Source organism: Zosterops lateralis (genome assembly GCF_965231275.1).
Source record: "Zosterops lateralis genome assembly, chromosome: 2".
NCBI lineage: Eukaryota > Metazoa > Chordata > Aves > Passeriformes > Zosteropidae > Zosterops > Zosterops lateralis.
Window position 1 is genome coordinate 115083608 of NC_139763.1, and position 25784 is coordinate 115109391.

General features: G+C 42.0%; 2 long non-coding RNA genes across 4 annotated transcripts in view; one reads left to right on the top strand and one right to left on the bottom strand.

Moving 5' to 3' along the window:
• The first annotated feature begins 2121 nt into the window (after positions 1-2121).
• Positions 2122-25784, top strand: part of LOC310924100 — a 45495-nt gene continuing 21832 nt past the window's right edge. For 2 of the 3 annotated variants that reach the window (XR_014592744.1, XR_014592745.1), the window contains exons 1-4: positions 2122-2231; positions 2815-3195; positions 16716-16771; positions 18229-18303. This is a non-coding gene — a long non-coding RNA (uncharacterized lncRNA). Of the gene's footprint in view, positions 2232-2814; positions 3196-16715; positions 16772-18228; positions 18304-24506; positions 24604-25784 lie in introns of those variants that run through there. The other variant, XR_014592746.1, reaches the window with a different exon arrangement.
• On the bottom strand, positions 13323-18718 carry LOC310924101. The gene is made up of 3 exons (XR_014592747.1): positions 18405-18718; positions 16684-16781; positions 13323-15053 (listed from the first exon to the last, which is right to left on the bottom strand). It is a non-coding gene; the product is annotated as an uncharacterized lncRNA (long non-coding RNA).

The following is a 25784-nucleotide window of genomic DNA, read 5'->3' on the forward strand; positions in this document are numbered from 1 at the left end:
CTCTGTCATGCTACAGCTGTAATGTAGAGATGACCAGGACATTAACTTCAAAAGTACAGCATTACAGTGCTCATTAGTCCACTGACATTAGCTAATGTGAGGAGCTAATGTCACTGAAGGCAAGCTGTTGCAGTCACTGTGTCCTATTGGTACTGCCACAGCACGAATCATTCTCTCTGTTTTGGAGGAGGACTCCTAACCTTGTGAAGAAGCAATCCTGAGAGAGAAACAAATCATGTACGTTGTCTACTTCCCGACTTTCCAGCCTCTAATCCCATCTTGCTTTACCAGGATAAACTTCTGGTATGAAAAAATGAGAGATGCAGAAAAAATAACTAGTCTTTGTACCTAATTCTGCATTTCAGTGTTTCTGCAAGATCTGTTTTTCCTCTCTTACAATCAAAACCTCATGATAGGTGAAAGCAAACTGTTCATCTTTGCAGAGCTAAGAATATAGTAGCACAATCAATGCTGTGATGCTCTAACAGTACAAATAATGCAAGTAAAAGGCCTTATTAATAAAATGTCTTTTTTTTTTGAGTGTTTCTTGTATCTGCCTCCTTCCTCTGGAGTTATGCTCACCTTTTCCATTTCTGGTGTGTTCAGTTTCTCACATTCCAGCATGTTCCAAGGTGGACAGTTTTAGTCTTCTTGAAGACTGAGGATGTTTAGGATGAGTTATGAGTATCCTGAGGTCTTCACTGAGAGGAGTGTGGTGTTGATGGTGTGAAAAATGAGGTTCACTTTTTGGTAAATTTAAAAAAACCTATGTTTAATAAAATAATTAAGACAATTAGGAGAAAAAAAAAAGCCAAGTACGGCCGGCCGGGTGACTTGGCATTCAGCCAAGTCCACACCTTGCTTTCTCAGAGACACTCGTTAAGTACCCTTCCCGTTATATCGATATATGAATATTCATAAAATTCCATAAACTAGTCTCCATATTCCAGGAACTGTTTTACATGGCCCCTCCTTGGGTCCGCCTTTTTAGAGCATGTGTGTTTCGTGGCTGTGTCCTTTCTATCGCTTCCAATTTGGGCCTTGGTCCGTGCTTTCTGCAGGTGGTAGATGCTGATAGTTGGTGTATCAGTAGCAGAGTCTTCTTTACATGTTCACAGGATGTAATCCCAACCAAACAGACAGTTTAAGCATACTTACATCAACTACTCCCATTATAACTAATTTTCTTTTACCAATAGCAGAAATAAACTTATATCCTATATCCTTACTATGTTATTAATCATATAGCACACATCTTGTGAAAAGGCAATTTTTTAATACACACATATAACAATGGTAAGGTATTTTCCCTCCTTAGTGCTGTGGCTTTCTTTTAATACATTCTCACTTCCCCACTTCCTCCCTTTCTCCTACTTCCAGGGAAGAGATGAAAACTGCCCCACAGCTCCTTTGCACCCAAAGGGCATTTGTCCATCCAGCAGTGCCAGGATCTGCCAGGCTTGTCCCCAGTGGCATTGCCAGAGCTGGAGCTCAGACAGGCTGGGCAAGGGGAATTCAGCTCAGCCCCCTCAGGGAAAGGACAGCCTCTGGGATCCAAACGATTCCTGCCCCCAGTATAAACCATATTTACAGGGGCAGAGCTCACCTGCATCCTCCACAGAAGATGTTAAAAATGGGCGGAGATAGTATTTTTCTCCTTAAAATGCCTTTATTCATCAGCTCTTAAAAGGGTGGCTCGAGGGAGGTTTCAGCCTTTTTTGGTTCACCTTGAGGAGGGGGGTCAATTCGGCTTTGCAGTCTCAGGTTACTGCAGAGCCGGGAGGCCCGCCCTCGTCGGGTTGGTCTGGGGTCTGCCTCCTCTGGGGTACTTAGGTTACAGTGAGTTACAAAAAACTGTTCATTAACACTTTAGGGTATAGACAGTTCCGTGCTGTCCCCTGTGGGTCCAAATTTCACATCGGTTTGTTTTGGCAGGAGACTTTCGGTTTTAAAAGTATCCCAGTTTACACTGGGGTTTTTAATTTGTATGTTGGTGGCACAGGGTCGCCTGTGGGGGTCGTGTGTGCCGCGGCGCGGCAGTTTCATGGCGGCGGCGGGGGGTCGGGCTGGCAGCGGCGGGGTCTCATGGCGGGTGCCGCGGCTGGGGTTCTGGCGGGGTTTCGACGGCGCCGGCAGAACGAGACTGGGCCAGGCAGCCCGGGGCAGACCCCCGCCGGCAGTCGTTTTGCGGCGGGGGTCGGGCCGACAGCGGCTAGGAGCGCGGGACGCGGGTCAGTTCGGCAGCCCAGGAGGCTTGCGGCCCCAATGGTGCAGGGAGGCGCGCCGCGAGTTCGGGAGCGGCGGCGGCGGCGGGCGCTGGGAGCGGGCCGCTCCGCGGCGGTGGGGGAACACGGGCCGGGCCGTCGGCAGACTCACATCGGCAGCCCGGGGCGGGGGGGGGGGGGGGGGGGGGGGGGGGTGTGGTAGCGGCGAGGAGCGTGGGGGCGTGGGGCCGGGCCGGCCTGTCGGCAGTCTCACGCCGGCAGCCCAGGGGGGCACTGCCGGTGGGACTCCCGGTTTCTCCGGCGGCTCGGGGTGGGCGCGCTGCGGGGAGCGCAGGGGCCCCTGCCCTCTCAAGCTCTGACGGCAAACAGGCTCGCTCCGGCATTGGGGGGGCTGCTTCTTTCGCGATCAAATAGGCCCCCGCCGGCTCTTTCAGAGGGAGTATAAATGTGGCTTTCTACTGCCACTACAGAAATTTACAATTACAAAACATTTAAAACATTAATACACTTATTATACAATAATTAAGGGCTTTAACACTTTAAATTTTCAACATATACTTAGGAGTTTTCTAAATTTTATTCCTTTCAGAAGATACGATGGATTACAGCTCTCTTCACAGAGTACAAAACAAATCCTTTTCCTGATGAGGACCAAGGACAACTTTCAGGCCCAAAAGCACAAACAGTGGTGGAATGAAAATAGAAAACAGGAGGGACAAGACCTCACAACCTGAAGCTGTACTTGGACAATTAAACCTCAATATGCAAATGGAACAAAACTTACAAAAATGTAAGACCTCATGACTGATGGTCCATTTTGTGACCATTCTTAGTCCACCCTGGGTGTAGCCCTGGTCAGGCTCTTGTCCTGCCCAAGGTTTATCCTAAAGTTCTTTCCATAAATACCTACTTTATTCTCTGTCCAGTCTCTGCCCCAGATCAGTCTTCCCAAGGCATCAGTCCCTGACTGGTATGTATCTGTTAGTAAATAAGTTAAGTAAAGAAGTTAACTTAAAATCTTGAAACAAAATGGAACACTTTATTTCTCTTTAGATGTGATATCTTGAACTCTATCTATCTGTTAGTAATATAGAGAGGAGACTTTGATGACATTCATGTGGAAGACACAAGAGATAATTGTTATAAATGCAAAGGCAAATTTCAGGTTAATAAATGACAATTTATTAATAACAGAATATCGAGCACCTGAAAAAGAGAAAAACCACAATAATAGGAAATTGTCAGCGCGCGCTGGGTGGATAGAGGTCCGCACCGATGTACCAGACGCCCTAGTCCACGCCAGTGCAGCTCTCAGTCCACCGTTTTATAGGAATTTTCTGCCCTTAGGCAGTCCAGGTGTCCAAGGTGGGTTGAATAGTCCGGATTTCTTTTCGATGGCCCTCCTGGACCTCATTAAGTCTAGTTGTCTCATTCCGGGAAGGCTCCTTTCTTATGTCAATTCCAAAAGTCCGTCTTATGTTGATTTCATTCCGCTTGTGGCACCAGAAGGTTGGTGAAATTGGCATCGTCGTCAGGAAGGAATTTCTCCTTGCCTTGGCGAGGAAGTGATTCTTATCAGGGTTGGCCAGTGTCTTTTGTCTAAGTTGATGACCTTCGTCCTGTCCTTGCAACTGAGATTAGCAGGCTGAGAGAGAACGGTTACCCTTCTATTGGATTTTACAATTTTACTTTAGCTTTGTTTCATTATACATCGAATTATTATTTTATACACGAATTTTTACCCTATTTTTATCACAGTCCCCCACCTAATAATTCATCAAATTAAAAATTCGCTTTTCTCCCTTTATTGACCTCAATTTTAGTTTAAAAAGTCACATTCTTCCCAGTCCTCCTGGGAGGATTCATCACCTTGTTGGAGCTTCCGCTCCTTTTCGAATTCCCTTAGGGCCTCTGCAGCCCTTCTTTTACCTTTTTCTTCCTCAAGTTTCATTATTTTGGACACAGTTTTCCCTTGTGCTGCCTCTGGATCCATGGGAAGGGATGCTATTTGCATCCCTTGGACGACTGAATGTATCAGTCGAATGAAACAAGGGATCAGACACGGGAGGAAGACAATGCCTGCAATGGAGCACGTTATAAAGAATATTACCTTCTTCCACCATTCCCCCTGTCCGAACAGCTGGTCCCACCATGAAGCCTGAAGAATTGAATTCCACTTCTGGACTGGCACATGTGCCACCTTTTTTATTTCCTGTGCTAACCCTTTGATAGTCTCCCCATAGTCATCGATTTCGATGCAGCATTCTGATTCATTGAATCTGCCGCAGACCCCTCCTTCCTCTGCTAGCAGGTAGTCCAGGGCAAGCCGATTTTGATACACAAAAGCCCTCATTTGTGAATGCTGTTTTGCCAGGAGTTCCAAGGCCTCTGAGGTGTGGTTAGAAACCACTTCTACCACTGCTTGCAGCCGAATTAACCTATTCAGGAGGTAAATAGGTGTTCGATATCCCCAACTGCCATCGTTAGCCCAGGTGGCTGGCCCATAATACTCAATGATTCTTTCAGCGGGCCACTCCTCCTCCCCCCATTTCTGGTTGCCTCCGGCTATGGGTAACACTCGTCTTATCTCCCTTCTCTGTCGGTTTAATGTTTCGAACAGAGGAGCTCCTAACAAACTGCTTTCGGCTCTGGGCAAGGTGAAAAAGAAGGGTCTTATCATTCCTAGGGTACAGGACCCCTTCTATTTCCGGGGAAGTTCGCTATAGGCCTTCTTTCCACAAATCCAATATATCCCATCTGGAGCTTTCCAGCCTATATTGGTTCTACCCGGCTCGTCCCAGTACTCTCTCAGTCCCGCTAGTGCCTGAAATGGATTAGCCCCGGGACTTTTGTGCCAACAAAGTCCCATAGTCTCAAACCACTCACAATCTTTTTCTCGAATTTGGCTCCAATATCCGGAGGGTGGTTCAGGTTGCCAGACCCGTGTTTTGTCATTCACCGTTAGGGTATTTATGCAAGGAGTATAACCCACCAGGTCGGTGAACTCCTTCCCCTCCCGGCTGATGCAGATAGTTCCTACTATCCTTTTTTCCAAAATCCATCCCTCCGGTCTCTTTACTATTTTTGACAATTTAGAGCTTTCCCATTTTAGAAGTTGTTCCGGGGCTAATCCTTCTCCTTTCCAGGGCCACCTTTCGGCTGACTTTAATCCCCCACAAATCCAGCAATCCGTCAGCCCCAATTCAGTGGCTATCTCCTGCATTAGTTCTACAAAGAGGTTTTGGTTAGGGGCCGGAAATCCCCCATCCCCGTATTGCCTTTCCAATTGCTCGTACTGTTCACTGAGCGATTTCAACCTTTCCTGCTCAATTCTCCTCTTTCTGGCCTCAGCTTCCTTTTTCCTGAGTTCTAATGTTACCTGTTTCATTTTACTTTCAGGGTCCATCCCTTCCTTGTCCCTTGAAAAACAAAAAACTTGGTCAAACTGCAAACACACACGCTTATCTCCCGGAGGCAATAACTCGAAAATGATGGGTTCTGAGTCCAAGAAACCCGTTTCCTCATGTTTGAGATTCCTCCCTTCCCAATACAATTTTCCACCCATATTACATATTTTTAGTTTCGCTTTGTCGTAGCACAGGGGGTTCACCTTATAGTAGGCAAGGAAGGTAGATTGCCTTTTTCCTCCCATCCATACAGTTTTGTTACATTGTTGACATGTTGGTACCGGGTGAGGAGTTTCGAGCTCCCGCCTTCGTCTAACGAGTGAGTGAGCAGGATCCCTGAACGGCCCGCCCTTAGGACTTGCCCCTGAGCGTTGGCACCGGACCCTTCTTTCTAATTCACAAAGGTGAAATCGAGTGCCATTAGCCCAACAATCACCCAACTGCCTTTTTAGAGGACAATCCATTATCGGCCCGGTTTCTGGTGCTGTTAAGCACCATTCACACTTCGCGGGAGGATTCTCCCCCAGGAGCGCCCCTGGAAGGGCCCCCTTGGCCCAGCACACGGCTAGGCTCAGGACCGTCAGGATTCCCCACCGAAAAACCCCTCTGCCTTGCCCATCGCCCGTATGTGAACATACGGCGGGGTAAACCATCTTCCCGACAGCAAGGGTTTGCTTCAGGGGCCCGTGTGGTCCTGATGGCAAACCTTCTCTTATAGGTTGCCCACCGGGATAATTTGATTGTATCTCCTCGGCAAGGTACCTTGATGGTCCTCCGGCACTCAGTTGCTAAGGGTTCTGCTTTAGCGTCCAATTTTCCCTTTATTCCCTTTTTGAAAATCTGATACCACTCAGGAGAATCTAATTCCAAAAGTCCGGCCCGAGTGGCAAGTACTAAGAGGCGGTCTGTGTTAACCTGCTCCTCGATTAGACAGTTAGTGCACAAACCTTTAGGTCGACTCCCTCTCCAACAATGGGTGACCTAAACCTGTTTACAGTACACGCATTCAAAGTGAATGAAAGGAAAGCACTCACAACCTGGGGTATTACAACTTATCTGGTCGGTCATCTAGGTTGACGCCTGAGTTTGATTTTGAGCTCTCCAGGAGGGGTGGTGACCTTCCAGTCCGAGGCTTTTGAGTCCTCGATCTTTTTCACCCTTGATGAATGAGTCCAACCCTTCTCAGCGGTTCGAACTGCGGTGTCAGTTGTGAGTAGTACCAGGAACAGTCCTTCCCACTGCGGGGCGAGAGGAATCTCTTTCCAAGTCCTGATTAACACTTTATCTCCGGGCCGAATGTGATGAATCGCAAATCCGAGAGGGGCACTTTGGGGGATGAGTCCACGCCTTCTGAGCTCCTGTAAATTTTTGTTTACAGTGATGAGATAAGGTTGTAACTGCACATCCTCGACTCGGGGATGTCCCACAGGCATTCCGTGTTTGTATGGCATCCCATACAACATTTCAAAGGGGGACAGTCCCGTATCAGAATGAGGCATGGTTCTTATGTTCAACAAAGCAAGGGGAAGGCATTTTACCCAACACATCTTAGTTTCCAGCATGAGTTTTGCCAACTGAGTTTTTAAGGTCTGATTCATTCTTTCTACTTGCCCTGAACTTTGAGGGTGCCAGGGGGTGTGATATTGCCATCTGATTCCCAAGGCCTCGGTTAATTGTTTTATGATTTTCGAGGTAAAATGAGTCCCTTGATCTGAATCTATGCAATCCACGATTCCGTACCTGGGGACTATTTCCTCTAATAATACTTTGGAAACCGTTTGAGCCGTGGCTTTTGCCCTTGGGTACGCCTCTACCCAATGTGTCAATTTGTCCACAATAACCAATAAGTACCTATGCCTCCCGACCTTTGGTAATTCAGTGAAATCCACCTGGATCCTTTCAAACGGCCGGTATGAAAGAGGACGACCTCCCCAAGCCGCTTGTCTGGATCTGGATCGATTCACTTTCTGGCAAGTCACGCACCCCTGTACCTCTTGTTTTGCCAACTCAAAGATCCCCTTGCACCCAAAGAATTTCAGAAACTGGTCAGCCAATGCCTGTGTTCCCCAGTGGGTCTGTTCGTGCAGGCGTCTCAGGATCCCTCTGGCCACACCTTTCGGGACCAATTCCCTTCCATCCGGCAATTTCCATTTTCCCATCTCCAATGCCCCTCCCATCTCCTTAAATCCTTCAATGTCCCTTTCAGAGGGACATATTTGGATTCCGGAGTTTTCCTCCCCAATCACCTCGGGGATTCTTACTGTGAGTAATGCTGCCCTTTTTGCCTCTTGGTCAGCCAGGTTATTCCCACGCGTCTGAAATTGCAATCCGATCTGATGCCCTTTCACATGCACTACCGCAATCTCTTTTGGTTCCCTGATTGCCTCTAAGATTTGTCGAATCATTTCGCCGTGGACCAAACCTTTCCCTTTTGTGTTTATCAAGCCCCTTTCTTCCCAAATTTTCCCAAAAGTGTGAACCACCCCAAACGCATACCGAGAATCAGTGAATATGGTCCCCTTCTTTCCCTTTAACCCTTTGAGAGCTCTCAGCAGAGCATAAAGCTCACAAGCCTGGGCCGACCATTCGGGTCTTAGGGGACCCGATTCCACCACTCTTCCTGTTCTGCCATCCACCACTGCGTATCCTGATTTTCTTTTCCCCTCGACTACTCTTGCCGACCCATCCACAAACCATTTCTCTCCCCCCTCCAATTCCTGATCCTCCAAATCTGATCTTACTTTTGTCTGAAGTTCCACGATCTCAGCACAGTCATGCAATAGTTCCTCAGAAAGGTCTCCAAACATGAACTGTGCAGGGTTTTGTGCCGAGGTGGTTTTCAACTCCAATCCCGGGGAGCTGATCAGAATGGCTTCATATTTCAGAAGCCTGGAATCGGTCAGCCACTTTTCCGCTTTTTGTTGCAGAATGTTTCTCACATTGTGAGGGGTGTAAACTACCAGAGAGGCTCCGAAGGTAATCTTTCTCGCCTCTTCCACCAGGAGTGCCACTGCAACTATAGCCTGCAAACACGTAGGCCAACCTCGACTCACAGGATCCAGGATTTTTGACAAAAATCCTATGGGTTTCTTTTTGTTGGCCCATTCCTGAGTCAGGACTCCCTGTGCAGTTTGCCCACTAACATCTACAAACAACTGGAATTCTTTATTCACATCTGGAAGGGTCAGTACTGGGGCTGTCATGAGAACCTCTTTTAATTTTTGAAAATCTAATTCATCCTGTTCCGTCCACTTCACCCTGTCGGTGTTTAATCTTTCATACAGAAATTTTACCTTTTCACTGAAACCCTCAATCCACTGCCTGCAGTATCCCAGGAGCCCTAATAATTGGCGTATTTGCCTTTTAGTTTTTGGCGCGGGCAACGCTATAATTCCCGCGACTCTCTCAGGGTCCAATTTCTTTTTCCCTTGGGACAGCCAATGCCCCAGGTACTTCACTTCGGGCTCCGTGAACTGCAGTTTGGATTTTGAAACTTTCAGACCCTTAGCTCCAATAAAGTTTAACAATTCCACTGTACATTCCCTCACCCGCTCCTCTGAAGATCCTGCTATTAGCAGATCATCCACATACTGCAGCAATTTCGTCCCTGCCTTTGGGGTAAACTGAGTCAAGAGGTGCTCCAGGGCCTGCCCGAATAGATTAGGGGATTCTACAAATCCTTGCGGAAGCACTGTCCATCTCAACTGCTGTTTTCTGTTGGTATCGGGGTCCTCCCACTGAAAAGCAAAGTAATCCCTGCTTTTCTCATCCAAAGGGCAAGTCCAAAATGCATCCTTCAGGTCAATCACACTATACCACACATCCTCAGGCGTGAGCCGATTCAACAAAGTATACGGATTGGCCACTACCGGAAACCTAGTCCTGGTTCGGGCATTCACTGCCCTCAAATCCTGAACTAACCGATAGCTTCCATCTGCCTTCTTTACAGCCAGTATAGGGGTGTTATGGGGGGACATGCATGGCTCTATTGTTCCTCCCCTCAAGAGGTCATCAATAACCTGCTTCAATCCCTTTCTCCCTTCCAGGGGAATGGGATACTGTTTGACCCGTATAGGGTCCTCGGGGTTCTCGATTATAATATGAATAGGGTCGATTTCTAGCTTCCCCACCTCCCCTTTAGAGTGCCATACCTCTGGATTGATGTCTGCCTCATCCTTCTCAGTGAGTTTAAACATTTTCACCACAAGATCGGAACTTCTTACAACTATGCTAATTCCAAGGGCGATAATCATATCTCTCCCTAGCAAGTTGTAATCAGCTTCCTCTACCAACAACAAATTCCCTAGGCAGACTTTATTTTCTGATTCAATTTCCACGCTTTCTATCACAGGTACTCTAAAGGGATCCCCTTTTGCACCCACCACCACAACTTTCTCCTTACCGACCGTGCACCCTATTGGTAGATTTTGTAAAGTGCTCCTTTCTGCCCCGGTATCCACCAGAAAAACGGTTTCTTGACGCTGGGGACCTACTTTTAGTTTTACCAGGGGCTCGTTAGATGTCCTGGTCCCCAAGGTGAAGAGCCCCTGACACCCCTAATCTTCCTGAAATACTTTTTCATCTTTCATTCTCTTTTTGCAGTCCCTCCGAAGGTGTCCTACCCTTTTGCAATAGTAGCACTCGGGCAGTTCCCTTCTTGTGTCTGGGGCTGCTTTTCGGGGGCCTTGAGACTTTCGGGGTAAGGTTTTATATTTCCCCGAAGCCTGTTCCTGTCTCTGGACCTCCTTCACCGCAGCTACCAAAACCTTAGCTTGTACTTTCTGTTTTTCATCCTCCCTCCTCATGTATATTTTCTGGGCTTCCCGCAACAATTCCTGCAAGCTTTTGTCCTGCCAACCCTCTATCTTTTCCAATTTTTTTCCGAATGTCCTCCCATGACCTTGCCACAAACTGAGTTTTGAGCAGAACTTCCCCCACAGGGGAATTAGGGTCCGTCCCAGAATATATCTGTAGACTTCGCCTTAATCGCTCAATCCATTCAGTGGGGGATTCATCTTTCCCCTGACATTCATTGAAAACCTTGCTAATGTTCTGACCCCTTGGGACAGCTTCCCGGATGCCCTGAATTATGATGTTCCTTAGATCTATCATGCTCCTTCTCCCGTCCTCTGTTTGTGCATTCCAGTTTGGGCTAGAGCTGGGCCACTTTTGATCCCCAGGTGTCCCCTGTGGGTTCCTCCGGTCCCAGTCTCTGATACCCGCCTGTTTTATCATCTCTCTTTCCTCACTATTGAATAAAGACCTCAGGATTGCCATCAGGTCCTCATATGTATAAATGCTGCTCCCTAGGAACTCATCCAACCTGTCCGCCACACCAAAAGGATCATCCAACAATCGCCCCATTTCCTTTTTGAACGCTCTTATGTCTCCTGTGTTGAGAGGCACATTTACAAATCCAATGATCCCTGGGGCAGTTGGTACTTCCCTTAATGGAAGTAAACTGTGTCCCACATTCTCATTCTCTCCCCATTCATCACCCACCATCCTTGCTTTCAATCGGGTTCTGCTAGCAGGGGGAGAACTGGTAGCAGTGGGTTGTCTCCCTTTCCCGGACTGCGGGGGCGGGACTGCCGCCTGTGCAGCAGAGGGGGGTCTTTCCTCCGCTCGGAGCAACCCTGGTGGCGGCGGAAAAGGTGACCGAGAGCGCCCCCAAGCTGGCGCAGACGGGATCTCAGAGGGGGCTCCCGTGGCCATGGCATCTATCAGCGGGGGCGCCGCCGACGGACCCAGGCCAGACGGGAGAGGCAGGAGCGGGGGTGGCAGTGAGGGAGCTGCCAGTGGGGACAATGGAGGGGAGGCATGACTCCCCACCTGAGATGCCTGTGCCCCCAAAAGCTGGTTTGGAGGATCGGAAGGGGCTGTGGGCACCACTTGCTCTGGAGAGGGTGGGGAATTCAGCCCAATGTAGGGAGGTGGGAGGTGATCTAGGGGCTCCCAGGGCTCGGTCCCGGTTCCGGGCCGCCCTTTCTGTTTTATCGGGAACAAACCAGCTCGGGTGTTTAGCCAAAGCCGGGCGTATTCCTTCTCCTCGGGGTCCGAGGGGCTCTTGTTTGTCACATAGCGATTTAACTTACTACATGTCCAGCTTTCAAATGATCCCATTACTGGCCACGTGAGGTGTTCCCCCAATTTCTCTCCACCCCACACATCCATGCAATAGTAAATCATTCTTTCCTTAGATTTTTCTTTCCTCTGTGGACAATCTCCCCAATGCTCCAACATCCACCCCAAGGGACTATTTCGAGGGATTTTCATGGTTCCCTTTCCCTTACCAGTGGGGGGTCTTTCTGGGTTTTTTTCTGGGGCTTACTCTTTTTCTGTCCCATGTTTCGCGAATTTCCTTACCAAATCTTCGAAATTCCCTGCAAGTCGACTTTTCTGCCTGTGCGTTGTGTCTCTGGTTGTTTCTCAGGGGATGGGGCTTTTCGATCACTCCCCCTCCAGCGAGCTGTGCCGAGGGTTCCTGATCGGTTCTCTAATCCTTTCGGATTTTCTTTGGACCCTTACCTTGGTCCGCTGGCAAAAAGGGTTTACCGATTCCCGAGCTCAACAGGACGTACCCTTCCCCTTTTTGCCCACTCCGTGATCGGTCCCCGAGACTTCCCTCGTCCCGGTTTTGACGAGCAATGCAAGAGAGTTTCACACGAAATCGCTTCCTTCGCGGCCGACCGCTCCCCTCGCGGGAAAAGACGGAACTGCGACCTTGAAGTCCACACTCGCTTCGTGATCAGATCACGTCTCACACACTCGCCCAATCACCCGCTCAACCAGCAGTACTTACAGCTCCTTTTCCTGCGTGGATGTCTTCGTGCACGTAGACGTTTTACGAGCAATTGCAAGCCGCGGCTTTTCCGAAGGCCCTTTGCCTTCCCGAGCTCTCTTTGCCCCCGGATCCGTTCTTTCCCCTGTCCTATTTTTGTGGTTTTCTCGCTCCTAAATTTGGTTCGGAGGTTCGGGTGGAGCCGCGGGGTCTCCTCACTCACCAGGCCGCCGAAATCAGCGGGGGTACCCCCCTGGATCGCAGGTCCCCGCAGCTTCCTCCGAATCCGAGTCACGGCACCAAATCTGTTATAAATGCAAAGGCAAATTTCAGGTTAATAAATGACAATTTATTAATAACAGAATATCGAGCACCTGAAAAAGAGAAAAACCACAATAATAGGAAATTGTCAGCGCGCGCTGGGTGGATAGAGGTCCGCACCGATGTACCAGACGCCCTAGTCCACGCCAGTGCAGCTCTCAGTCCACCGTTTTATAGGAATTTTCTGCCCTTAGGCAGTCCAGGTGTCCAAGGTGGGTTGAATAGTCCGGATTTCTTTTCGATGGCCCTCCCGGACCTCATTAAGTCTAGTTGTCTCATTCCGGGAAGGCTCCTTTCTTATGTCAATTCCAAAAGTCCGCTTGTGGCACCAGAAGGTTGGTGAAATTGGCATCGTCGTCAGGAAGGAATTTCTCCTTGCCTTGGCGAGGAAGTGATTCTTATCAGGGTTGGCCAGTGTCTTTTGTCTAAGTTGATGACCTTCGTCCTGTCCTTGCAACTGAGATTAGCAGGCTGAGAGAGAACGGTTACCCTTCTATTGGATTTTACAATTTTACTTTAGCTTTGTTTCATTATACATCGAATTATTATTTTATACACGAATTTTTACCCTATTTTTATCACATAATGAATACTCTATCGGGTAAAGTTTCTAATAAAAATCTGTTTTAATTATGTGGAAAGGAAAAGCAGATATTTGAAGTATCATGGTGAACACTGACAGTTTTTAGGATATTATGAGTCAGACCTTTCCCTGATGAAGAGATGAATAAGGTGAAAATATTATTAAGGTCTCTTCAGAGAATAGTTTATATAGGAACTGATGTTGAGAATGTACTCAAGTGAAAACTTTTCAAAGCCATGTGTATCAGGGAGGCACAAAGATGAAAATATTTCTTGCTGTAGACCATGGATGTTATTGTGTACTGACCATGAATCTGACCTGCCAGAAGAATTTTTTCTGCTAGAGGCTATTAAAACTCTATGATAGATTAGTCATGAACTTTGGGAGAAGAGGTGAGGATCATGCCCATGTTGATAAATTAGGTGTGGGTTTGTGATCTAGGCTTTGTCCTCGGTGGATGATTGAATACAGAATCAAAGAAGAGATGAAAGTGAGTATTTTATCCACTGAGTCATCCTTTTTCTTAATGCTTTTTTATTTTCCCAATACTTTGTTCATCAGCTGCTGTTTTGCAAAATTCATGCATGTTTGAACATTTTGAACTATGTTGTATTAATTAAATTTCAACTTCTGAAGTATTAACTAACCAAGCACCTTTCGTGAGTCACTGATTCTTAACCGAAGGCTTACTTGATTTTCACCAGTAGGTTTTTATCTAATTGTATTTATTTAGAAATATATGAGAAGCAAACTTGCAGAATAAAACATAAAGGAATGTCATTAAAATTGAAACTTGAGATAGTTCAGAACAATACCTTTTTAAAAAAAAAATCAGTATGATTCTTGTCAAAAGTTAAGGCAGAAAAGCATTGCTTTTCATTAATATGATTTATGAAATCAGATCTAATACTGGATTAACGCTCTTCAGAAAAAAAAAAAAGAGGAAAAAAAAGAAAGGTGGAGTTAAACCAACCTAATTTTACAGAGATATATATCAGGATGATATAAGTGTTCAATGAAAGTAAATAAGATTAGCAGTTTATGTTTTAAAGTTTTAAATCTGATTAAGTAAATTTAGAGACATTTGGAATTAATTTGAATAAACACAAGTTAGACATACTTTCCTTAATATTACGATGTTTATCACATTGATAACCTAAGTATTACATCTATTTAGAGAGCTTTCAAAATGTGTGTCTTTGACTGTAGATACTAATGAGTTCATTACAGGTAACACAGCTCTTCTTGAACCTCTGCCTGAGCAGGTTAAATGGTGTGACTGTTGCCACCAAATCCTTTGAGCTGCTGTGTAGAAAACGATCTTACCCATTTCCTTTGTTAACTCACATGGTAAAAGGGCCTTTCTATGCAACTGAATGGGGAGCAGCCAGAGGAGGAAAAGGTGCTGAGCTGCCGTGTTTTCATTCACAGATCAGAAATTATTTGTTCAAGCTTCCCCCTAGATTTTCTCAAGTCATATCCACAGTGACCCAGCCTTCCCCCCACTGGGTAAGCTTGAATCAGGACCAGAGTATCATCCACAGGCTGTTGTTGCCTTTAACCTTTCTTTATCAGGACTTCAAGCACTGCACAGTTTCAGCTCTCTTTGCTTCCCTATGTTATAGCAGATTGAGCATCAACAAAGACTCAAGGGTAAGAGTTCAGTTTTAGATTTTGTCGTGGTTTCCCAGATGAATTTAAGCAGGTCACTCTTCATTCTGTTTCCATTTTCCTGTCTTGAAAGAGGAAGAAAAAATAGATTTGCCTCTTTATGAAGTCTTTTAATATGTATACATCATAAGTCTCTGTAAATCCTAGGTATTACTACTATCTGCTTTATTCTACTGCAAAAGGACTGAGCAGAACACTTGATTCAAGACACATCTATCATCTATCTGAGTTTGTATTCAAAACTGAGGAAAATTTGTGTTTTTTTAAAAATAAAATGAAATAAAAAGCTCTTGATTATGTGTCAGGGTGTGGTGTTTCTAAAGCAGCTGCAGTGTTTGTCACTGAAATGTGTCGGTGTGACTCCACTCTGAAACTGCCTTTCTTTGGACTTGAACAACTGACATCCACAGACACCCACAGGTCTTCCACGTTGTCTTTAACAAAATGTGTATATTTAGCAAAGATTAATGCTAAATACTTATAATGTCACAGGATTTCCTCTGTTCAGGAGGTTTATGACCTGTTTAAGGATTGGCAATGGCACAATGGACTTAAAAGCTACAAAGAAGTGTCTTGTTTATTTGGTTTGATCTTGCAAACTATTATTTTTTTTCCTGCAGTTTACTGACCTTAAGGAAATGTTCATGACTTTTCATTTAAACATGTAACACTAACTCTTAATATTAAATGGTTCAACTAATAGTTAAAATTTGTTTCTTAATTCAGATGTTCCAAAATTAGCGTGCACAAAATCTACTGAAGGCCACTGGTAATCTGCCATCAATGCAGAAGTCAAGTTTAAATTGTGGTGGCAGATATTTTATTCTTTTAAAAAACAGATACATAAAATAACTCTTCCTATCCTGGATTTTTGCTGTAGCGAATTTATAGTCAGTGAAAATACCTTAACAAATACACAAACATGTTTTCCATGTAATTCATTTATTGTAGGGGCTTCTATTCAATTAGCATATCAATCTATTCATGTAATGCTAGGATTTATTTTCATTCATCTGATATTTTGAAATGAGATACAGTGGAGCCAAACTAATTTTATTACTTTATCAAACTGATTTCAATAATTTCTTAAAAAAAGACACTGAAATTTGCAATTATATTTAATATATAAATAATTACTGAATTCTCTGGAATAAACAACATGATGTTTGATAGAAATTTAATAACTATTAAAATATTTCTAGCATTTTCTTTACAGTAAGCTAGATCTCCCAAGTATTTAGAAAATTTTCATTTAGGGTGGCTGTAACTTTTTAATTAGCCTTTTAAACAGACTGATAGATATATTTCTTTTTATTTCTTCAAAGTCTTTATTTAGCAATTCTTTGCATGCTGCAGCTCATCAAGTACAGCTAATGGTCTTGAATAATAATTATACAAACCCAGTTATAAATTTAATGCATGTATATGTATAGATATGTATATAAAAATTATACACTTTAAATTGAATTGTCTGTTCTCATAAACAATTCTCTGGCACTTTGCAGCACATAATGTCATGAGATAAAGTGTTTAAGAAAGCATCAGAGTGATCAGAGTGTGGTCTAAGGAGATAAGTCACATAGTTCAAAAGTTTTCCAAAGCTGACAGTACATAAGAAGAACCTAATAAAGGTAGGAAAGAGTTTGCTAATTATTAATTAATCAAAATTATAACATGAAAGGAAAAGAAGCATACCTTGATTAATCAACTTTTCATCTCTCCTCCAGCTGCTAAAAAACCCAGGAAACAACAGACTAAATGCATCACCCTGGCAAATTCACAGGTAAAGGACACTGAAAAAAATTGCATATTTTGCTTAGTTTGTAATTTTACTTAGCAAGTAACTGAGTTAAAAAAGAAAAAAAATCCATCTAGCTACCTGGTTGGCCCTAGTATTTACAGTTCTGTAAGCACATGTATTATTGTCACATTCCTTTTATTTTGGAATATAATGTTTTTTTTAAAGAAATAAAACTGTTTTGGAAAAAAAATTAAAAGTATATTATGGCATTTTAGCCCTGAAAAATTCATTTCAGAAACATGAGAATGTGTTGCAACTTCCACTTTCTTCTACACATTGTGAAATTAAAACAAACCCTTTATTAGCTCAGAAAAAAACCAAAACCTTTTCATTCTGAAGGCAGTAGATGGAACATTTTAGTGATCTTTTTGAAAGATTTCTTTCCTATTTGAAAATCTAGTTTCCAAAGCTGTCAAAAAGTAACTAAACTCATAAAAGGTTTGAATGTTTCTGCTAAAAGCAAATAAATATATAGATAATTTTCATGATAACTGCTACTATTGCTGTTATTTCTCCTAAAACCTGTTCTTGATGGGTCATGCCTTAATTTAGGCATAAAATACTCATAATTTGCATACTTTTCTCATACTTTTTCCGTAACTGGCCTCCAATCTTGCAGTTTCCATTTAAAGGGCACATGGAAATTTCATTAATTTTGGTGAGATGTTTTGAGTCTCATTGAACTGAGGGCACTGGAGAATGGAGGGCGTAGACTCAGTTAGCTACACAGAGAAAAAGAAATGTTCCTTTAAGAACCATGTTTTTGTTTGGGATAGGGGTTTTGTATTTTATTTAACAATTGTTTAGATTGACCCCATAACTTTGGTGCAAAAAATAGAAACTTGAACTTCTCACTTCAAAGCTCAGACAAAAGACAGCTGTTCTACACCTGCTCTCTCTTACTCCTTCCTGGCCCTTTCCTGTTTTTTCATATGGCACAGAATGGTTTGGGTGGAAAGGGACCTTAAAGATCATCCTTACAGGCAGAAACACCTTCCACTATCCCAGGTTGCTCAGAGCCCCATCCAACTTGGCCTTGAACACTTCCAGGGATGGGACAGCCACAGCTTCTCTGGGAAACCTGTGCCAGGGCCTCACCAGCCTCACAGGGAAGAATCTCTCCCTTAAATCTAATCTAAACCTCCCTACTTTCAGTTTGAAGCCATTTTCCCTCTTTCCAAAACAACAGTTCAACAGGCATTACAAAAATGTTCATCAGCTCCTACAAATCTGATGATGATAAATGCCAAGAAGTTGTATTTGCAGTGGAATCCTAACTAGCTCTGAATTAGGACAATAAACTTTCCGTATCAAATTATTAAAATGTTCCCTTCCAAGAAGTCACACAGTAATTTATAGAGCTTCAGCTAAGCTACAAATTTCGTCAGTGGCAGAATAGGTTGTAGTTGAACAATTTTGATTTTCTTTTCCTTTTTCAGACACCATACTGCTACAGCATCCATTTCCTTTAAAAGAGAAACCCACCAAGCTAATTTACAATTCACATTTCGGCTGTAAGTAATGTTTCAAATGTTTAATCATAAAATTAGTCCACTCTCTAATGTGATATCTGCAGGATCAATATGGCATGATTGTTTTGAGAACAGGGACTTACCATTGTGAGTCACTGGCTTTAACAAGGATGAAGACAGACACAGGTCATTGCCAGCATACATACTTTTTAGAAATGGTATTTTAAGAATAAAGAAAATAGAAATAATTAGAAACTTTAAAGAGGATTAAAAAAAAAAAAAGCAACACACTAAAAAAATCAAATTTTGAGGACTGCTTAGCTACCCATAAACCATGTTAATATATATTTCCATTTTATTCTCATGTGATGCTGAGTTCTTAGAACATCAGGTACTTTGATATCATCACTGTATTCTACCAAATTACTACTAACAAGGTCACCACCTGCATATTAAGTTGGAGTTAATATAATTTAACAGTGTTTGAACAGCACTACTCAAATCTTGAACCTCAGAAAAGGTGCAACTAAAGAGGATCAGAACGTTTTCACTTCAATTATTTGTCATTGCTAGATATAAATACACACACACACACACATATATATAATATATAGATTACATACCTCTAACTATATTTAGAGGTATGTGATCTGTATATCTTCTTTTCACAAATCCAAAACTACTTCACCGAAAAATAAGCTTTCTGGTAAGATATTAGAAATGTTTTGAAGCTGTGAACTGTAGCCACAAATCATATTTTAGATATCTTGTGATCCTAAGTGTTGGCTGATTAGAGTGCTTTTTCAAAGATTATGTAGTTCAATAAGGTTTTCCCAGATACTAATTTTCAATTTTCAAAATAAAATATTTTCTGCTATTCATGAATGTTCCATCTTCTATGAACAAACATATATATAAACATGTATGCTCCAACATTTTAACCTTCAAATGGGTTTAAGCCACTTCTTCACTCATTGGAAACACAAATCAGAGGTTATGCAGCTACCCCCTGTCTCTGAAAAATATTTTTCTCATAAATATATTCACTTATGTGGTCTAAGCCTGACTTTTAATAGTATTTCTACATACTTGTAGGGGGTTTAATTATAAATCAGAGTAAAAATATAGTAATAAACCCTGAAAATGTTATTTCTATAATTCCTTAATAACATTTCTCTACGGTTTCCAACTGGTAAATTGCATTAATGCCTTAAAAGAAGTACTGATTAGAGAAATAGTTTATGGATTTCTTTTAGGTAAAGTGCTGGATCTCTGTGAGCTAAAACCACCACAACACAACATATTAATTATCATCAAGGTGGTATTTTCTTGCAGCAGGCCAGCTGCATTCTACATTGATTGCAATACAAGTTACAAGCATTCAGATCTTAAAGGAAAGCCATTTTTAATTTTAAAATTCTTATTAAACGAGCAACTTCTCCTGCAGATAGGAGAATAGAGCTCTCTCACACACACAGTGTAGCTGATTCTTAGCACCAAGTCTCAACACACCCGAATGGTATAAAAACTGTCAGATAAAATTATCTATGTAATAAAAAACATTATTTTTAAGTTCTAAGCTAAGATATAGAAATTGTCTTCAACTGGATTACTGTTCAGGGTAACTTTGTCTTTCTCCTGCCATGTTTCTAAATGCTTTTTCAACCAGTGGCCCACTTTCATAAGGTCTAGGACTTTTCTGCAAAAAGGTTTGTGTAGACTAAAATCCAAATTATTATATTGATAAAAGAACTAAAGAGTAAAGATTATATCGGAAGTGAAAAAGGGAAGAGTTTTGGAGGAAGAAAAAAAAAGCCAATCCAGTCAAAGTCATTACATGTTCAATCAATTACTATTATTTCTAACCTGGGCCCCAGTTTTATATTCAGGATTAACAGCTACCTCTAGTGTCAATATTGGAAGGGATAATTGATTTTGGTCCCTTTTGGTGTGCTTCCAGAGGGCTTCACATTCATTTCTAATTTGAAATATATCCTCAAATACAGACAATAGAGAGATACTGCCTTTGTCTATAAAATGCTTCAGAATGTGCAGTTTTTAAAATATGAGGAAAAGAAAAAGAGAAAAAGGAAGAAAAATGTTTAATGAAAAAACATAATCATCTCATAAACAATGTGTTAATACAAGATAACGCTGATTTACGTAATTAATTTTGTGCATAAATAACTATTGCTTTTATATTTTACAAAAATGTTTTTCTTGTATTGATGGTTTGTGTTAAATTTATTCCCTTCATACTTCCCCTTCACCAAGTCAGAGGAGCAATTAGTTTCATTAGGTTGATTCAAGTAAGGATGTATTCTACAGGTTCTGGCATGAATCAGTCATCTTTTCTAGTTGCAGATATGAAAGGGACTCTCAGCAAAAAGGGACTCTCAGCAAAAAGGGACTCTCTTCCCTGGCTGGGGAGTCATACAACACACTTAACATTTTCTAAGCAAGTAAGACCTCTCATGCAAAAATATTGGCTAAAATCTCTGCCAGGTGCAAGGACTTTCCCTTGTCCTTTGTAGGCTGATTTTCTTGGGTCATGACTTGGTCCAGTCAGATTCTGCAGAGCCGGATTTTCTGATTCTCTTTTTCATCTTTTGTGACTTGATTACTTTTCTCTGGGCCCTCCATCCCTTCGTTGTTCTCCACATGAAGTGCAGTATTGTAAATCCCATCACAGCAGGAGGCCTTAGAAATAGAGCTGAAGTCCCTTCTCCTGAGCAGGCTGCAGGGGCCAGGAGCAGCCCAGTCTGGCTGTCTGACCTGTCTGCCCATCTGCCCACAGGCTGTGAGCAATTTCCTGGAAAAACCCTATGCTGGTTTCCTTGCAAAGTTGGAAAGACACACTGCTTATTCCTGTGCACTCTTTTTTTCCTGATGTATGGTCTAAATAAGGTAGAAAGACACATGGAGAGTGGTATGGAAATTGGGGATGCGGTTCCCCAGGGAAGACAGGCAGGGGCTACAACGTCTGGTATTCCAGCGCGTAGGAATTTGATGCACCTAAAACTGCACAAAGTGGCCCTACCCTATATTACATATTTGCAGATGGTTTCAACCTGCAGGTAAAGACACCTGGCCAAGCTCCAGGTAAAGATCATTAGAGCCTCAGTACAAGACTCTCCTTGGGTAGCCAAACCTCATTGTTTTCCCGTTTCAGTAGCTTTACCTGTCCCACCTTTGTTTGTGAACAACATATGACACACATCAGGACACACATGATTACGGGAATAAAGCAGGGAAGTATGACTGCAATTTTAATAAAATAATAATCCGTGACCATATATCCTTTCTCGAATTCCTCTAACACTGCAAGTTCAGTATTCTTTTGATGAAAGTGTGCTTGTAAGGATCAGACACATATCTATGCAGCTTATGTGCATCTGTACAAATTCACAGTAAAATATTAACTATACATATTTCACACATTTGATAGGTAGGACATTGAAATAATTTTTCTAATATTCCTAAATTTTACTTCTATAACTATGGAACATAGGTCTGGTGTTTTTTTCTCAGTTGTCTAACCAGCCTGTTCTAATTTGGATTTGGACATTGAAATATTTCTTTAGTTTGAAGAGAGGTATAATAACAAGATGAAATAAAATCTATTTGTACTCCAAAATCAAAATTACTTTGAGTGAAGAAGAAAAACAAACAAAACAACTGACTAAATATCACTCTCTGAATCTATTTCTTCTTATTTACAACCATTGAATGAAAACAATAGATCAATTTAAGAATAAATTATTAAATATTTTAACTGCCCTTTCTAATTTTTATTGCATTCATTCTTTTTGTTTGGTTTGTGACAGGTTTTTCCCTAGCTGGTTAATCAGAAATTATGATTCCTTCAGCAATTTTTCATGACCCTGTGGGCTTATTAAGGTCAAATAACAAATGTCATTGTTTACATTCCTCACCACCATTATTTACTTGATAGTATTTACTTGCTAAGCAATATGGATTTCTGACCTCTACTGAAATCAATTACTTAAAAGAGCAGGGATGCTATTGGTCCTAGAGATATAGATTTAAAAAATAAAAAAGAGAGAATCGGTGCACTTACCCAGTTATGCTATTTGTTGTGCCATTATAGACAGTATGTTAATTGTTTGGGACACAGGACAGAAGACCCAAGCCCCCTCCATGAGGATTAGTTCATGTCTTGGCCATGCTGTTCCTGTTGCCACAGTAACACCTGGAGAACCTCCTCTTCCTTTGTGCTGCAGAGTCACTCTCTGCAGTTGACATGCAGAACCCAGAACAGCTACTTTGGGGCTCTGACACAGCAGGGTTTATGAGTATTTACCTTAGATTGACACCTAAATGTGTTAAGTACCTACTTAATATTTAGTACACAGGTATTTCATTTGCTTTTCTCATTTTGAATAAGACAACACGAACACCGTTTCTTCTTTTTTTTTTTATATGAAGGTTTGTAAAGTCTTTCTAATTAACAAGTAATTTACATCCAAGAGGACTCTAATACGTGTTGCTATACTGCGTCTTATACTCAGAAATTTGTGGTTTTTCTTCTTTGAAACATGTATGTTCTGAATATTTTTGGATGGAGTAGAAAATGCAGTTTTAATTGACAGAGACAGTATCAAGGAGACGAGGCATTCTCCTTGTCCTGATAATTATTGATCCATAAATGGTGTATATAACAAGATCTAATGAAGGGATTTAATATTCTGATAAATTAAAAGGAAAGCTACTTTGCTGCTCTCAGCTCGTTTTATTATGCCAAATCATTGCCTATCTCACAGATTCTGACAACAGGTACTGTGCCAAAAATGTCATAATTAACTGAGAATAGTAAGTTTAAATTCACTTTGTCGTCTGCTTTAGGTCTTATGAACAATCTGTGGAATCAGAGATTTTAACAAACTTTCAGCTGACATGGAATGTCTTACTCTTTCTTGACTCTGAAATGTATTTGCATCAACTTCATCAATCTCCAAAACAAACAAAAAATGCCAACAAGCATTTTTAAACTGTGCACTGAAGCCATCCAACTTAACTCTGGTCTGATTCTTCCACGTAGACCCTCTCACTGAAATACAGATGCCAATCTCCAATACCGTGTTTGATTAACACAACTTACCCCATGCATAAATTCTTTTTCAACAAGATAAATATATGAAAATTGAGTAGATATACAGCTCAGATTTTTCAGTGCAGCAAACAAATGAGCCTATTATGACTATTTTGAGTAGTAGCTGTCTGTATTAAATAAAGAGTCTGGGTTTGGTGACCAGTGAAGGGAATATATCATGATAGTTCCTATCTTTTAAACCTTTTGCCTGTGTGACTATGTAAAATGGAACCAAACTTTTAGAAGCAATGATGTAAAGATATAGCATGAACAGATTTATGCTCAGAATGATCAGGGATACATAAAAAAGACCTTCAGAATATCATAAACACCTTTCTCACCTGTGTTTTCACACAAATGTTTAAAAAAGTATTCCCAAACCCTATTATTTCTGTTCTACAGATCCTAAAAGACAGTCTCGCTACATCTCTATTTAGAAGTCATCTCTCCAAGTACAATGACCATCAAATAATTTTTTGTGTTAATGATATCAAGGCCTTTGTCAAGTGTTCTGAAGTTACCCTTATTAAAATTTATATACCATAGTTTATACTCAGAGATATGGGGAATGTTCCTTACCTTTTTGTCAGGGAGAAATGCCAGTACACTCTGCAGTCAATTAACAGTTAAACCTACCTGGCTCTTTCCACATAGGAATGAATTTTCTAACGATGGCAAGTGACTGAAACTGTGACTGCAGCAGAGCAGTGCAGGAGAGAAGAGATAATGCTCTATCAAATCACTTTCAGTGTTAGAGATTATAGGAACACCCAGGGCTGAACTTCCATTCAGCAGAAGTCATCCAAGAAAAAAGACTATAATGAGAGACTTCATCTGAGAGCAGTATGCTCCTCAGCAAGAAAAGACTGAAATTTATCTAACAGACTGCTGCTTATTTCCTGGGAGATGTTTGAATTGACTTTAGAGATAGCTGACTTGTTATTCCACTGGAAGGGCAGAACAGAGAAAACAAAATGAAGCCAAGCTAGAATGAGAGCTAAAGGAGAAGGAATGCCATACTAAGGTTTTTTTGGTTTTTTTTCTTTTTTCTTGTCTGCCTCAAAAGAAAGCAGTTGCTTTTTACTCTTTTCCAGTCTAAGTATTGTATTGCAATAAAGTTATTTTATTTCAGTTAAAATTTTGCCCAGTGCTGTCAGACTCTCCATCACCACACAGCCCAGAGCTAAAACAGGGCATGGGTTCTCAGCTGTGTCTATCTGAATCTCAGGACTGGATCTTCTCTAAGTGCCTTGGTCTGCATCCACCTGCAGGTAAGGATGTGATCCCTTGATCTGATGACAGAAGGGGCTGACAAAGATGTGAGTTTACCCCTGGAAAGTGTAAATTGGAGTGCTTTTGAGGCTGTTTGCATCATCTCTGTGTGCATCAACTCTTCCTTAGCAGAAAAAGATTTGAGCAAGAGAGGGGCAATGAAAATACTTTCCAGAAACTAAGAACACATTTAGAGGAGGTTGGATGACATCTATACAAACCACAGCAACAGTGCCAAGATGTAAATAATAGATACAAAATAATAATGATGATTGATGGTCCTGTGAGCAGTGAAAGTAACACAAAGACTTACATGACCACCAAAACCTGAGGTGAGTTTTACAGCTTTCCAGAGAGTGCTGATTAATCTCCCCAGGGTTCTGGAAACGTAGCTCGGCTGCTGTAAATGAACAACTGATGTCACTGTAGGGAATCAGGAATCTGTCTGCCACTGGCAGTGTGACTTAGCAGCAGCACTTATGACATGAGTTGGAACCACCCTCTGAGGTCTGACAAGAGGTCATCCTAAATTAGCCTGGTGGGTATGCTGAGTTGAGGATACTTCATACACACCCCTGAGTCTGAGCAAGCTGCCATAGAAATTGGTTTACTCAGGAATTCCTTCCAGTCTTCTCAGGAGCTCACTACCAACAAACAGTGGAGGGAGCTGCAGCAAACCTGCTGAACCTTTGGAACAAACCCATCTGTGATGTCCTGCTCCTGCCGTGTCTGTTGTGATTCCCTGATGGCTTTGTGTGCCTGTTCAGTCCTTTTGGTCCCCACCAAAGTGACCTTACGCTACTAAGCCCACATATCAGCCTCCTCCTTTAAACTGACATAAGGCTAGCACAGACATTCTCTGATGTCACGTTTTGCTACAATTTTGATTTTGGAAGGTATTACAATGCTTTCTTGATTAATTTTTTTATTTGAACTACTATTTAAAGTAATTGAATATTTGAAGTAGCATTCTGAATTATATTTGCCTATAATATATTGAAGTTCAACTAAATAAATATTTAAGAGTGTCATAAAAGGAGCAGGATTTCAGTCTAAAGAGAGATTATTTAGGGATTTTCTATTATTATTATTATTATTATTATTATTATTATTATTATTATTTATTATTATTATTATA